Genomic DNA, 17496 nt, shown 5'->3' on the forward strand with positions numbered 1-17496 from the left:
TGTTGGAGCATTAGTTGAGGTAAGGGTTCCACTTTTCTTTCCGAGAGGTAGACTGGGTGCTACAGCAGGAAAGAGAGACAATAGATTCTAGGACTGTAGGAGAGCTGATCTTATTTTCTTTTTTGAACTTTGCGTTAGTAAGAATAGGAAATTTTGATTTTAAGTGTAATGAAAGGAGACCTTTTTTCATTTCAGATAGTGATTCTGATGCAATATGTATTGAGGTCTGTGTAATTTTATACATGTTAGGGAAGGGAGATTTGGGAGAAAATTGTATACCAAAACTTCGAGTTTGGGCAGATTTCTTTCCATTGGTTGTTATCTTGGTATAACTTTTAGTTTTCTCTAAATGCATTTAGTATCACTATTTCCTGAATATATTTGATTTCAAGATGTTTTTAAAAGCTCTAATTTTTCATTTTCTCAAAAACTTCAAGTTTTGGCAACTCTATTGGGGAATCGAAAATGATAGATCAATGTTTTTCGTTCCTTGGTTAAACTTGTTATCTCTCCAAGTAGAGATTGGAAACTCTATTAAAAACTTTTAGAATTCATGGCTAAAGAGTCTAGTGTTTTCATTTTTAGAATTTAAGGTACCTCCCCAAGAATGGAGGTTAGCAGCTCTGTTGAAGAAGGATACCTAGTAGCCTTCATTATATATAAATAAATCTTAAAAGAATAGATTCTAGCAAGAGATGAAGATACCTCCGAAATCTTTATCTTTATCCCATCAGTTTTTATAACTGAATAACCACTTTGAAGATTCAATTTTTATAACTGAATAACCACCTTCGAACTTGCTAGTTTTTATAATTGAATAACTGATTTTTAGTGGAGGTTACTCATTTCCTAAAGCTATAAATTTTGGAACATTAGTTGAGGCAAGGGTTCCACTTTTCTTTTTGAGAGGTAGACTAGGTGCTACAACAGGAAAGAGAGACAACAGATTCTAGGACTATAGGAGAGCTGATCTTTATTTTCTTTTTTGAACTTTGTGTTAATAAGAATAGGAAATTTTGATTTTAAGTGTAATAAAAGGAGATTCTATTTTTTTTTAGATAGTGATTCTGATGCAATATGTATTGAGGTCTGTGTAATTTTATACATGTTAGGGAAGGGAGATTTGGGAGAAAATTGTATACCAAAACTTCGAGTTTGGGCAGATTTCTTTCCACTGGCTATTATCTTGGTATAACTTTCAGTTTTCTCTAAATGCATCTAGTATCACCATTTCCTGAATATATTTGATTTCAAGATGTTCTTAGAAGCTCCAATTTTTCATTTTCTCAAAAACTTTGAGTTTTGGCGACTCTACAGGGGAATCAAAAATGATAGATCAGTGTTTTTCTTTCCTCGGGTAAACTTGTTATCTCTCCAAGTAGAGATTAGAAACTCTATTATAAACTTTCAAAATTCGTGGTTAAAGAGTCTAGTGTTTTCATTTTCAAAATTTGAGGTAGCTCCCCAAGAATGGAGGTTGGTAGCTCTGTTAAAGAAGGATATCTAGTAGCCTTCATTATATATAAAGAAATCTTAAAAAATTGTATTCCAACAAGAGATGAAGATACCTCCAAAATCTTTATCTTTAACCCATCATTCAAAGGCAGTCCTATTAGAGAGGTTACCGAAGAAGTTGCAACACAAATAGGCTGGCTAAAATCTTTTTATTGTGCCATCCTCATAAAGAAAAGATCCCAAGTGCAAGATCTAGAAAAAAAAAAGGACATGCATGTGAGAAAGAAGAGATGATTGAAGTGGAATACAAGTAGGAGAAAGATCTTGAAGAAGAAGGAATTGGAAGCTAACAAGATGATGAATATCTAGACACCTTTTAATAGCACATGATTCCCATCTCCACATCACCTCTAGTAAATCCTGAAGTTGAGGTAAAGACTTTAGATTGCCCATCATTATTTTTGCTTGATGAAAATTTTGAGTGTATTTAGAAAGAAGATGATGTTTCTTTTCAATTGGCTTCTATGACTATGGAGGCTTGTATAAAATATTTGCCTCTGACTTCATTTGATGAAGATAGTTCATATTTTGATACTCAAGAAGACAGTGGGAGTATATTATGCTCACCTGTAGAAATCGTGGAAGATTTTAGTAAGGAACCATGTTCAAAGAATGATAGTCCATTGAAACCTTCCCTTATAAATGATTCTTGGCTATTTAAGGAAATTGAAGGAAGGATGGTTAGTGATTTCCAAGAGACTACAAAGATAGATGATTAAAATCATACAAGTGTGGTTGAGGTAAAACATAGTTTCAGTTTGACACCTTTGATTTTTGCAATTAAGGATGTCGATACCTACTTTGCTGATGCTAAAGTTGGTCATAATATACTAACTGATGAGTTAGAAACTAGGCCTCATACATTCTATGAGAAAGATGGATTAAAGACCTCTATGCAGATATCATATAGTCACTCTGCTAGTTTTGAAGTATTTATGTTTGATGATGAAAATAAGTTGACTAAAGGTGATCCTATGCTGAAATCCTTTTGTTTAGAAATAGATGTGAACTGTGCCTTCTTAGAATGTGGATTTTCAAAAAAAGGAAAATCAGATTTCAACAAGAGTTGGCCTACACAAAGAGTTGTTGATATTCTTTATCTAGAATTGTATTATGCTGATAGTTTTCTTGGTATTGACATGTCAACCATGAGGCTTCTTGAAAATACAACTAATGGGTTTCTCTTTGTGGTAGTCATACTTTATTTATTTAGAGTGGTTACACTTGCATATCATCCACTCTTTCGAGCTGGAAGATATTTTTCATAGTCTATTAATGGCTTTACATGAATGGATGGACACGTTCTTAAAGATATGGGCTACTAGCCTGTCTTTTTGTAAATATGTTTTTGGTGTGCATAGTGTTAGTCTAAATAATGTGCAAGCTTTAGGCTTGTTGGTAGTTTAGGTTTTTTGTTAGTTGGCTTTTCCCTACTCCCCTATGCCCTCTTTGTGAGCAGCTCCCAGTTTTCTCTTCTTGGTGGACTCTATCGTCCAATGGATAAGGCACTTGTCTTTGCCAGAGATTGCTGGAGTTCTCTGATTCTGTACCAAAATTAGTTCTGCAATTAGAGCCCCTGTCAGTACCCAATATAGACCCAGTATTTGAACTTTTAGTTTCAGGTCTTGAACCTCTTTGAACTACTCTGAACTAGGTTCAAAGTGGTTCAAAATAGTTCAAAGTGTAGGCTCAAATGCATTTGATAGTTTAAGGAGTTCAATTGGTTCGACCAAGACAAATAGGTATAGAGGATTCACAGTTTCAACTTGGTTCAAAGTGGTTCAATGTGGTTCATTTGGTTTAGAAGAGTTCATCCCATAGGTTCGAATGAGTTTGGTAGTTCAAAGAATTCAATCGGTTCGTGATGTTTTAAATGGTGCAACAGTTTCATGGAGGATCAAATGGTTCATAGGTTCAAGGAGCTCAAATAGAGGCATATTCAATATAAAGGTTCAACAATTCAGTGTTCAGGTTTCAACAGTTTAGAGTTCAGGTTTGAAACATGACATGGTTCAAAGTGGTTCAACAGGTTCGATGGTTCAATAGTTTTATCTACCTGCAAACATAAACCGATAAATTTTAATTTGGGCATAATTTTACCAATCTCTCAAGTTGAAATGTAGATGAAAATGGTATCACCAACATATCCAAAAATGAAGGAGATCCAACAGTGGGATAATTAGTTATGCCTCCCATACTTGAACATGTCAGTTCTTATATTTGAATAACCACCTTCGAACCTGTTAGTTTTTATAATTGAATAATTGATTTTTGGTGGAGATTACTCATTGCCTAAAGCTATAAGTTTTGGAGCATTAGTTGAGGCAAGGGTTCCACTTTTCTTTCCGAGAGGTAGACTGGGTGCTAAACAGGAAAGAGAGACATCAGATTTTGGGACTGTAGGAGAGTTGATCTTTATTTTCTTTTCTGAACTTTGTGTTAGTAAGAATAGGAAATTTTGATTTTAACTATAATGAAAGGAGATTCTATTTTATTTTAGATAGTGATTTTGATGCAATATGTATTGAGGTCTATGTAATTTTATACATGTTAGGGAAGGGAGATTTGGGAGAAAATTGTATACCAAAACTTTGAGTTTGGGCAAATTTCTTTCCATTGACTTTTATCTTGGTATAACTTTTAGTTTTCTCTAAACTCACTTAGTATCACTATTTCATGAATATATTTGATTTCAAGATATCTTTAAAAATATAATTCTTCACTTTCTCAGAATTTTTATCTGTATTGTAATGCAACATTTTGGCAAATGAACTTCATGTTATTTGTTGTTCAATTCCTTTTAGTTAGTTAATCTTTTCGCATCTATTTTGTGTTTACGAGTAAATGTTTGCAAACCTTTTGTACTTTTTGGTTAAAAGCATCTAGATTTAAATTCATTATAAATCATGTACGGGGAGCTGTACCTAGATAAATTCAGAGGAAGGTTATCAATTCAATGATAACCTATCCAACTGTTAGTGTTGATTCAATCTTCCTATTTGGGCATTTAGAGTTAATTTGTATTTATTTCTTCGGAGGACAATCTGTTCACTAACACATATCATGAATTCATGGTCTACCAAGTAGAATATTGTATGCAAGGTAGAACATCAACTATTTGGAATAAAAAATATTTTTCAATAGGACCAATCCTAATGGGAAGGAGGACCAACTCCTTTGAACTTCTCTCTACCTCATCATAAGCTTTGATAATAATCTTCCTTCGGGTATCAATAACTTGTTTAGAATAACCTAATGTCTTTAAAGAATCAAAGAACAAATATCGTCTTTAAAGAATCAAAGAACAAATATTAAGCCCAACACCCCCATCTATCAACATGCACCTAACACAAGTTCTATGGATCATGACCTCAATATGAAGGGAACGATTGTGCGGATGGCTTAAAGATTTATCATCTTCCTCCAAAAAGGGAAGGTAATGAGGTCTAGCAATATGATTAACCATGTTTTGGAATTGATCCACATCTAAATTTTTGGGGACATTCACCATGTGCAAAGCATCCTCAAGGACTTGTTTGTGTGTAAGAGACAATTCTAAAATCTCAAAGACTGAAATTTGAGCAGGGGTTCTTTGCAATTGATCAACAAGATTATAATTTGACCTAGGATTAACCACTGGTTTTGAAGGAACATAATTGGATTGCACTTGTTTTGGCTTACTTGGTTGGTTTGAACTAGGTCCTTTGATGACAAGGGGACCTTGACTTCGAGTAACAACATTGAGACTTTGGGAAGACACTTGCTTAAGTTTACTTGACTAGTTCAAATTTGGTCCTCTAATGACAAGGGGACCTTGAGATGACTCTCTAGAGTGAGCACCCCTTAGCACCAAAACAAGTTTTTCAGCAAGCATAGAAGAGCTCAAATTTAAATCATAACCACTGGGATCTTTATCTTCCATCATGTTGACACTTTATTCTACAACCTCAAGCATATTGACAACATTTTTTGCATTTGCATAAGTGTAATTGATTATAGCCTTGCCATTCTTAGGTTGGGAAGCTTCCCCTTTCTCGTACTTGGGAAAAGGCTCTTTGAGTGGTGTGTGATCAGCATTGGTATTTAATCCATCTATTTCAATTTTTTCATTCTCAATAAGATCTTGAACAATATGCTTAAATCTCCCATAGTTTTCAATATTATGTCCAATTGCATTGTGAAGCTTTCAATAGGCCTTCTCATCCCACCACCATGGCTTAACTTTAGCTATGCAGAACTTTGCAGCATTATAAGGGCACACAAGATTATGAGCAAGGAGCTTCATGAATATCTCTTCATATGATCACCCAATTGTGTAAAGTTATGTTTCTCTCCTTTAGACCTTTCTTGATATCTTGGCTTGTCACTTTGTTGATTGGCACTAGCCAAATGGAGAACAGCTTGGCCTTTAGGCTTAGAGGAATCCACAACTCCATCATTAACTAATTGTTTGTTCTTATTCCAATATGTGTTCTTTCCTTTATCCTTGTTATTATTGTTGTTATTCTGACCATTGTTGTTGTTGTTTCCATTTTTTGTCAAAATGCCTTGCTCTCTCAAAACATCCTCAATTCTAAATGCGACTTTAACCATGGTATTAAAGAACTCAAAAACCATCTTCTTAACTTTGTACTTCATCTCAAGAACCATGTTACTAATGAGGATTTCAATCTTTTCTTTCTCAGGAATAGTCCTAGAATAGCTAGAGCACTACCATCTCCATCTTTGCAAGAAAGTAACAAAGGATTCTCCTTGATTTTTCTTTGTGTGACATAAGTCCAATAGTGAGATAGATCATGAAATATTGTATGCAAAGTGTTGAACAAATCTCTGAATTAATTTAGGGAATGTATAAATAGAAGGAGTTATATTGGTAAACCATTCCATTGCTTGACCCTTAAGACTCCTTGGAAATAATCTCATAAGGTATGAGTCCTCCTGATGAAACTCAAAACTCTTAGTATAGAACTGATGCATGTGATCATTCAGATACCCATTTCCATCATAATTGTTATATTGGGGGATCTCAAATTTTCTAGGAAAATATTTCATGTCAACACTCTTACCAAAAGGATTAGGACAAACTGAATCAAGTGAAAAAGAATTCTTGGGTTCTGATATTTGCTTCAGTTGTTTCTTCAATTTGTCAATTTATTCTTTCATAGAGGGATCATGCTTTTGAATCTTTTTGTCTACATCAAAGTTGTAAGGGACATTAGCACCCTTGTTGATTAAATGTTGAAAGCATGCATCTCTATTTTGGTCCATATATGCTTCCATATGTTACTAAAAATGTGGGTCTGGTTGCATAGCCATGAAATCATAAGAATTGCAGTTAAAGTTTGAGCAACCACCTCCATATTGTGAACCATGATGAGCTTTTTGTGAAGGTTATCTTGAAAATCTTGGAGGTGTTGGTCTCCTATAATAATCATGTCTTGAAGCTCTCCTTCCTCTAGGGCTAGGAGATCATGTGTTTCACTTCATGGAGTCTTAGGAGGGATGGATGGAGGAGAGTTGTTGCTACCACCAATGTGCACATTGTTGAATCTATTGTCGAGTTATGAAGCCATGAGAAGGTCTTGTGCTTCTTGACGAGCTTTCCTTTCTATCTCAATCATAACTTGCCTTTCTTCCTCTAGGCATCTAAATTATTCTTCTTTCTTAGCTTGTTCTTCTAGAAGGGCTTTTCTCTCACGCTCAAGTACTTCAAGTTTGCCACTCACATAAGCTAAAGGTGTCATGAGCGGTGTACATGATCTTGACTATCTAAACTGGTTACCAGTAAATGTTGCATTCACACGAGCACTAGAAGACTCACTAATTTGGTCATTATATTGGGATTTCTCTTCTTGATAGACATAATGCTTACCTTTCTTAGCCCTTTGGTGTGCATCCAAATATCTATCCTCAATATGGAATGAGTAGGACAACCACTCAAAAGGTCAACATAGTATTCATCACTTTGATTCTTCTTTTGTGGAGCCATTGTAAAATCCATATCCATATCTGAGTGAGGTGATGCTAAGCGTGTACTAAACTCAATAAGGTCTCTACTAGGGTCAAACAAAGCTTCTGGAATATTCTCAAGAAATTGAACAAACAGAAGTTCTTTTCCCTTAAGTCTTTGACATGTTTGAACTAAAGTTAAATGTTTAAAGATGACTTGAGGTAGCTTTCCTTGATCTACTTGATATCTTCTTGTAACTGGAATGAAAGACAAAGTACTAGGTGATAGGATAACCCTAAGAAATATTGGTACCATGCTAGGATAGTAAAAGTACTCACTTGCCCAAAAGAGATGTGATAAGATAGAATTTTACAATAGACATAAACCAACATTGCCACAGAAGTTCCCACAACTTTGGGTGAATACACTAGTACATATGGACTAGGAGGTTGATTTACCCAAATTATAAATAATTAAAATTGAATTTTTATGAAAGTGGATGGACAAGAAATTGCTAAGACTCTTCAAGCATAATATTAAAGAATCCAAAGGTATATCTTTCTCAACAAGGACAGTCTCTAACTCACCAACTCTGAACAACGTCACTTGTAATATCAAAGATCACTAATTCAAGGGATCAAAGCACAATAACCCAAGGTTCAAACAAGCTTCTAATAATGGGGTAAGTAGTCTAATCTGAATCAAATCAACTTAGGGAGACTAGAAATAATAGGGTAGCAAAGCAGTTTGATCATAAAGTCTCAACTCGGGAACTCAAATTTTATTTGGTTTAAATATCCAACTAGGTGTGATAGATTTTGAATCATGAACCAGGCACTCAAGACAACAATCAGGAATTTCAAGAAAACATCTTCAAACAATGAATAAGGGACAAAGCAACCTTGTACATGAACAAGAATAGTGTTGTAGTATCAGTCTAATCATTAGAACCATCACTATGTATGTTCTCAAAATGTTTTCCAACCATGCACATAGTCCTAGAAAAGAAAATTTGGCAACACTATGGTTCTTAGTAATAATCAACTCCACAACTTTTGCAATCTAGAGTGGGAAAAATCCAATCTTAGTGCATTAGGATTTTGACATATTCCAGAAATTTGATCAATTGGAGATATTGAGGAGATTCGACAACCCAAAAAAAGACTGCACTCATGAGGATTTCCCCCACAAGGACATTTATATAGCGGTTGCTACTACCATGTCAAAAATGGCTATTACCGCTTGAGGTTCCATCCACGTGGTTGACCCAATAAAGAAAATTTCCACTACGGTTAACCCTCTCTAATCAATGAAGACTCACAAAGTTGTACCAAATGGGGACTTGGTTTAGATTCAAGGGTTCCAAGTTTCTGATGTGCCCAAATGGGAACAAAGTATACTCCTCTAGCCTCTTCATCTTACCCAAACATAACAAACAAGATTCTTTGACATGCTAATTTGAAATCACCTCACCAAATTTTTGGAAAGGCTAACAACCACCACCACCAATCTCAAAAGAGAAAGTACTAATGGATGTTGAGGACAAATCCAAGCAGAGTAGTGAGATAATAACAAATATCTTTCCCTACCTACAAGGGGATCTATCATCGAGAAGAGCTTCACATGTAAGGTAAGCAAATGAAGCACATTCCCTCAAAAAATCCACAAATAATGTTCATAGGGCCTAATTACTATGTGAAACACATATGTGTAAAAGTAAATCTAGATCCAATTTTAGAGCACCAAATGAAGTGTGAATCTATGAAAGCATGTAAAAGCACTCAAGCCAAACACATGAGAGGGTTTGTTTTACTTCCAAATCCAAATGTTATAGAGATCCAAAAAAAAACCTGGTAATCCTTGCAATGCGTCTTTTCTCTATTGTACCTTTCATTTACGCTTGAATTCTCACTCGCAAAAAACAAAGCAAGAAGCAAAATAAGTAAACACAAGATATGCAATATATATCTAACTTATCTAAAACTAGGGTTAGATCTGAAAATCTAATTTTTAAGAGTGATAATAACCAGATAATAATCCAAATGAAAGCTCACATAATGCATTGATCCATGTGAAAATTGAATGCAAGCTATTCATTAAATGCTTTTTTTGAATATTGATTTTTGACCTAGTCAACAAGATTGGACCTATATGATATGGATTTAGATAAAAAATGCTAAATGCAAAAAGAAGACCCCTATAAAAAATCAAAGAGCTTTCCAAAAATGTTAGAATTTTGAAAGTATCTTTTCATTTGTGCCCTAGAGAGCCATTAAGATCTAGGGTTTTTTTGTCTCCAAACAAATCTGCATAAGGGGGTTAACTCAAAAAATATCTAAAACCATCAAGTAAAGGTGGGTGGCCCCATGGTGGGTACAAAAAATGTATGCCTAAAATGTGAGCACATTTCTATGAGTCATTATATCCAAAATTGCTCAAGAATGAGGTCTCGAATGGTGGCTCCTAGCTTTTTATTCATGGAGTGCAAGGTTTTGTAATGGAGGCCCCCAGTTTGACCTAGTTTGTGCCCATGCAAGTACACCATAAAATAAGAGATTCAAAGATCAAAATATGAATGCAAATGAAGATGCAAACTAATCTAAATGATGACAATGCAAGAAAGGAAATCTAATCTATGAAAGGAAATAACAATGCAAGATTAATCTATGAAAGCAAATATGGATCTAAGCTACTATGAAAATGCAAGGATGGATCATGATGGAAGCCATGGATGCTTGAGAGAAGAAGACAAGAAGATAGAAGTTCTCCACAAAAAGATTTAATGCTCAAACTCTTCCAAAAATCACTCTCCAAACCTACAGGATAACAATAGCATAATCGTGGATGTCAAAAATGAGGACAAGGCTCTCTCTTATAAAAAAAATAGATGATTAAGATTAAGAGGCAATAAGATTTAATCAAAGGTGGAGAATGAATGATCTGTGTGAGACAAAATTCCACCAATGAGAAAAGAGGAGGAAAATTAAATGGAATCCCACTTAGAAATATGTGCATTTAAGTGTAGAGGAAAAAAGAATTTATTTAATTTTTATTTATTTTATTTCCTTTTTCAAGTGGGATTTCATTTAATTAAAAGGGAGCAAGTTCTTTTATTAAATAGGAAATATTTAATTAAATTAAAAGAGGGGTTTTTCTCTTAATTAATTAAATATGGATTAATTCTTTAATTAAAAGAGAGGTTTTCTTTTGATTAAATAATACTTAGGATAAAATGATCAAACCTTAGGAAATATTGAAATAATTAAATTAATTATAATTTGATAAAAAAAAAATGATTTGAATTGATTTGAGACAATATTGCTAACCATTGATTCAAGAATTTTGATAAGTTGAATAATGGGGGCCCATAGTCTAGGTGACCATTTTAGGGTGCATATATATATATATATATATATATATATATATATATATTACTTTAAAATAAATTTTAGGCTTATTCACTGATTTTCTTCTACATAATTTTACAGTATAACCAATCTATCCATAATTAAAACAAGTAGGTTTGTTAGACATCTTACCTAGTTTGTTTGTGACTCCCTTCTAGTAGGGTTTTTTCTTCTTCGATTTTTCATTGAATGACTCATCAATCATGAATGTTACTTGGTTTGTGTAACCAAGACCAGTTGTATCATTGTGTCTCTTTTGGTTCTTCAATTGTTCATCAAGATTTTCCAAGCTTTCATTGTATTTCTTTAGCTTCTCATTGGTATCTTTTATAGTTGTTGTTCCTTCTTTAATTTATTATTCTCCTCTTTGAGTCTTTCATTTCCAACCACAACCTCTTGATTCTCCAGAATACTTCCATGAAGGTGGTCATGCATAATAACATTCTCCTAGAATATATTGAAAATTTGTTTATCATTTTCTTTAAATGCAATCTTAGTAGTTCTCTTTGAATCTTCATCTAATTTTCTAGCTCTCTCACCTACTTTCTTTTCTTCAAGATTTTCATACATTCTAATAGATTGAATTTCAAGTTCTCTTTTAAGGTTTTCTACTCTATCCTTAATCTTTTTATTCTTTTTCATCAATTCCACAATTGCTTCCTTAGATTCTTTATACATGGATCCTTCAAATAGTTGATCAATAAAGTCTTGGCTTTCATTTAGCTTGTTAGTGATATCTCTTCTTATGGCTATGGACTTTCTCAACTTTTCCTATAGCTCTTGAATCATCTGATTTTCATTTCAAGTTTCTTCTCGTACCTATAACACTCCATGATTGTGGAAATTTCCCTCAATATGCTAGGTTTATTATCAAGAGGACCAAATATCTGATAAACTAATTATTAGGTTTCTTAGGTATTGAATGGGGGGGGGACAAGTATAACAGGCAATGTGAAACTTCAAGAATCAATTTGATAAATTAAAATATTAAATTTCAAACTATACAACATATAACTGATGTTAGTAAATAAAAGTTAACTATAGTAAACTTCCACACAATCATCACACGTAACATAGTTATTTTGGTATTGTGTAAACCTTTAATAGAGGGTGAAAACCATGTTGGCATAATTGTCTCAAACCCTAAAGATTGTTTGGTAGGCTCAATTATTAAAGTTGTTGTCATTGATGTCAAGGCATCCAAAGACACTAAGATTGGTAAGGAGCAACAACTAACAAAGCACATTGATGTGTGACTCTAGTTCACAAGGGTGATCAGAGCAGAAGAAGTCCATGCCTAATAGAGGCAAAAAAAAAGCTGATCCACTTAGACAAAAGTATGCTAAGTGAAGTCAATGTGGGAAGATGGATGCCAAAGTGGAAAGGAAAGTAGATCGACTGGTGGGTATACAAGATGGTCTGGCCCAGGTCGTGAAGAGGGTAGGAGTGCACTCATCATTGTACTTAGTGGTGGTGGGTTAGTATATCAAGGAATAGTTGAAAGACATCAAATTCAAATTCTTTCCAACAAAAGAAAGTTGTCAAAGACACATGACATCTGTGACTCTTGTATGAACATACTATGTCTGACAAGAGTAGTGCACTACTGCAACATGAAGTTGAGCTAGTAGTAGGGGTGATAATTCAAAATTTGAATATGTATATTAGGGATTCTAAGAAAAGTAGGAAGAAAGTATAAAAGGAGATGGATTCGAAAGAGAAAAGATTATATTGTAGAGTGACTATCTAGAGACCTAGAAGAGCCAAGATAAGTGTAATCTCAAGGCATGAAGGAGAGTGATAGAGAGAAGTTATTGTCAAAGAGTTAATGTGTTGAGGAGAAGCCAACAACTAGCCTATTAACACAAGGGTTGTTGTGTGAAGGTTCAAGGAGAGCCAAGCACATGTAAGTGATCAAAGTTTGAAGTTGCAAAGCCAAGAGAAGGTAGAGCATAGTTCTAGATGGGTTAAGAGAGTTGAAGAAGTATCTATTTCAAGCTAAGTGTAGTAGCTACTTTGTTAGATCATTCCATGTTGTTTAGTAATCTTTACTACAGTAAATCCTATCAAAGGTGTACCCTAATAGGTTCTTTGTACAAAATCCCCTAATAGGATGACACATTAACTTGTGTTCAAAAGTCCTTTAACTAGGTTTCTCCTAAGAGGATAAGAATCCAACAAGTCTTATGAAAATCCTATCCTACTCCGACTACAAAGATGTTGAAGACCTAGAGACAACATACAAGATGTGGGAAAATCTCAAAATTGGTTATGGTGGAGATAAGCATGTCATGAAAGCTAAAGCTTAAAGCTCGAGAAGAAAGTTTGATGGAATAAAAATGCAAGAACGTGAAGAGATTGAAGCCTATGATAAGCAGGTGAAGGATGTCATGCTATCCATTAGGGCATGTGGAGGCATACTACAAGGAGATGAGTGCATGAGCAAGATATTGAGAACCTTGCAATTAAAATATGTCATAAGGGTATCAACCATTCAAGAGTTGAGAATAATAGACAAGATAGAGGTATCTCTTGATGCCTTGGTAGGAAAGCTCACTACATTTGAGCTTAGAAACTTTGAACACATCCAACCATCTAAGGTTGAAACCTCATTCAAGGCCTCAGTTACACTGGCTACTACACAAAAAGGAAGAGAGGAGGTAAGAACATCTAGATACATGAGATAATTGAAGAGCCTATACATTGAAGAAGTCAAGCAAGAAGATCTCTAGGCTCTATTAGCAAAAATAATGATCAGAGACAAAGGGAAGTAAAAATATAAGCTTCTATTCAAATGCTTTAACTACAAAAATATAGGAAATTATGCTACTAGATTTCTAGAAACTATCAGGAAGGAGACCAATAATTCAATGGAGAACATCAATTAAAAGGGAACCAAGAAGAGGTGGTCAAACTCCAAAGGAAAGGAGAAGAATTGATGCTATATTTCTAAAGAAGGTGTGACCAATGAAGAGTAAACTAGTGATTATGATGAGGACAAGGATGAAGTGTCCTTTATTACCATCATGAAAGAAAGGGTGGAGAGATCCCTAATAACTAGTACTAGTATCCACAAGAATGAGAAAATAGGTAGAGGTTGCTTGTAACACATGTTTGATAATAGGAGCAAGTTCTACGAGGTCACAACCTATAGTGGAGGAATGGTGAAGTTTGGAAACATCTCACCATGCACAGTGATAGGTAAGGGTCATATAACCCTAAATGGACCCACTACTTATGAAGATGTATATCTAGTGGAAGGATTGAAACATAACCTATTGAGTATGGCCTAGTTGATGGACAAAGGTTATAAGTTTCAGTTTAACAAAGGGTCTTGCAGAATATTTGACAAGACAAACAAACTCTAAGCTATAGGAGAACAAAGAAGAGATAATATTTTCTACCTTAATATTTCTAATAATACTTTTATTATATCTAAAAATGATAATAGTTGGTTGTGGCATCAAAGGTCATGTCATGTAAATTTGGAGAGTATTGTCAAAGTAGGAAGGAAAAAATGTGAAAGGTGTTTAACCCCTATTACCAAACTTGTCAATGTCACGTGTAAAAATTGTCAACTAAGAAAGTTGGCAAGTTCAAGTTTTTATAGCAAGTCACTTACTTTTAAACATGTTATAGATCTAGTTCATAGTGACTTGTGTGGTCCCATGAGGATGAAGAGCATATTAGGAGATATGTACTTCATGTTTTTTATTGATGATTTTTCTAGAATGATGTGGACTATTTACTTAAAGAAAAAAAGTTAGAGGAATTCCACATGTTCAAAGTCTACAAAGAAAAAGTGGAAAGGAAGACTGATAGAGTATTGAAATGCTTAAGATTAGATGAAGGATGGAATCAAAATAAAAATGCCAACTCCTAGGATACCTCAGTAGAGAAGTGTTGTAGAAAGAAGAAATAGAACCATCATAGATTTGGCTAGAACATTGATGATTCAAAACAATATTGTTAACAATTGGCTAATAGTGATATGTAATTATTGTCATTTATGGCAACACATGATGTACATGCTGACAGGAAACCTCAGAAATAAAGATACTTAGTGTTTGGTAATTAGAAAATTGTCTAAGTATGGAATTTGGTTTACAACAGTGTATTGTTTTGTTTATAACTTGTTGCTAACATCATATTATGACTAGCAAAGTTAGATGGTGATAGTATACATCTTGGTGATGATGTGTACAACCTTGGAAGTAAGTTCAGACTGTATGGAACAGAGATAATCATGTTTGAAGTGAAACAAGACAGCAAAATTAAGGGAAAGGATTATTTCGTTTACAAAATAATTACTTGTCCAATTAGGGCCAACATCCTAGATGTTTATTTTAAGTTGGAAAAGTGGATTGTGGTCTTAGTCGACCCAAATTTTTTTTTTGTAAAGGCATGATATTTATGAAAAGGACATTTTGTGATAATAAGTGGATATGAAAATTGTAATTGTGATTATATGTGAACTTTTGTGAAAGCGATATATGCAAAGTTTTATACGAGCTATTTGGTGATCTGAGATTGAGCAGAAGATCAAAGATTAGTCAAAGAAGAAGATACAATACTTATTTTTAGTCTAATTACTTTATTGGGTAGTGAGATCTTCTTGTAATTGGAAGTGCATGTTTGGGTAGTGGGCTCATCTTGCATCTATTGTACCACAACTCCTAACAGGGTTGGAATCTCCTATCAGGGATTCAAAGTTTCCTAATAGGAACTCCTTATATTGAATTTCCTCATTGACTCCTAATAGGGTCCATCCTCTAACAAGGAACTTATATATCACTATATTATCTAGGGGTATCATCCCCACTGGGGTTTTCTCTTGGCTAGAGTTTCCCTAGTTAACAAAATATGGTGTTGTGAGTTATCGTTGTGCATTGTTATTGTTATTGTTCAACATTACTTTATTGATTTGTTATGCATGGTTTAAAGTAAGAAATAATATCCAATTGGTGACTAAATTTTGTAGATTACTAATTCACCCCTCCCCAGTAATCCCTATTTCTAACAAATATTGCATAGATCTACTAGAGAGAAGTTGTAAGGACAATGTGTACACCTTAAACAGGGTACAAGTAAAGAAGGGGACATAGAAGACTCCCTGTGAATTGTGGTTTGGTCACACACCATCCATTAGTTATTTCAAGGTATTTAGAAGCAAATTATACATCAAGAGAGATGAATACCAAGAAAATTTTGAGCCTAAGAGTGATGAGGGTATCTTTCTGGCATACTCTACCAAAAGTAGAGCATACTAGTATCTAAACCTTTGGACAAACAAGATTGTGGAATCTTCCAAAGTAGAGGTGGATAGATTCTTAGAGAAGAGTGAGGAAGATAGTAAGAAAGAACCAAAACACTACAAGCAGTTTGAATACATCCCACTAAGCGATACAATGGAGAGATTACTAGTAGAGGAGGAACCTATACAAGAAGGTTTATCATCTCAAGCAAACAAAGCTCAACATGAAGAACGAAGAGAAGAGGAACTTGAAGGGGAACTAGTGTTGGAAAAGTATGTGAGGAGGCACCCTCACTTGACTAGATCATTAGAGATAAGGATGTTAGAGTGATAACTAGGAAAAAGGCAAGATAGACAATATGTTTTCTCTCACACTTGAAGCCCAAAGCTATAAGAGAAGCTCTAAAAGATGATTACTAGAGAAAGTCCAAGGAGGAGGAAATTATTCAAATAGTAAAAAATGATATGTGGACCTTGCTTACTTGAACAAAAGACAAGAACATCATTGGTCCAAAATTGGTGTTATGAAACAAGATGAATAAGAATGGACTGATAGTAAAAAACAAGGCAATATTTGTCTACAAAGGCTATGCACAAGAAGAGAGAATAGACTATGGAGAAAAATTTGCACCAATGGCCAAATTAGAAGGAGTTAGAATAATCCTAGAATTTATAGCCTACAAGAACTTTAAAGTGTATCAGATGGACGTAAAGTTTGCATTCCTAAATGAAGTTCTAGAAGAGGAAGTGTATATTGAGAAACCCGAGGGGTTTGAGAATGAACGTGGAAAAAACTAAGTATGTAGATTGAGAAAAGATTTGTATATATTGAAATAGGCACCCAAAGTATGGTATGAGAGGCCACACTCATACTTGATAAAGATTGGGTTCATGAGAACCAACTGTGACAACTGCAATCTATACATGAAACAAGAAACAAAAAAAAGTTTTCTAATTATAGAGATATTTGTGGACGACATCATCTTTTGATGAGATGATTAAGTAAGCTCTCAATTCATTGAATCCATGAATAAATAATTCAAAATATCAATGATAAAATAAATCAAGTTATTTATTAGACTTCAAGTGTCCTAGCTAAAGGGAGGAATCTTCATAGGGCAGATAAAATATGTCAAGGAAATGTTGAAGACCTTAGGTATGGAGGAAGCAAAAATGGCATGCACTCCAATGGTAAACAGTTACAAGCTCTCAAAAGAGGATGAAATCCTTAAGGTGAATAAAAAACTTTACTGATCCATGGTTGGTAAAAAACATGTCATGCATAGAAAACTAGACATAGCACAAGTAGTTGGAATGGTAGCAAAATTTTTTGCCAACCCAAAAGAATCACACATGATAGATATGAATAA

General features: G+C 34.2%; 1 pseudogene; it reads left to right on the forward strand.

Annotated features, from left to right (window-relative positions):
- Positions 1-716: 716 nt before the first annotated feature.
- LOC149556173 (small nucleolar RNA SNORD36) lies at positions 717-786 on the forward strand (annotated as a pseudogene).
- Positions 787-17496: the final 16710 nt, after the last annotated feature.

This window comes from Cupressus sempervirens, chromosome 5, assembly GCF_028749045.1.
Source record: "Cupressus sempervirens isolate cs-2001-9-10 chromosome 5, ASM2874904v1, whole genome shotgun sequence".
Taxonomy (NCBI): domain Eukaryota; kingdom Viridiplantae; phylum Streptophyta; class Pinopsida; order Cupressales; family Cupressaceae; genus Cupressus; species Cupressus sempervirens.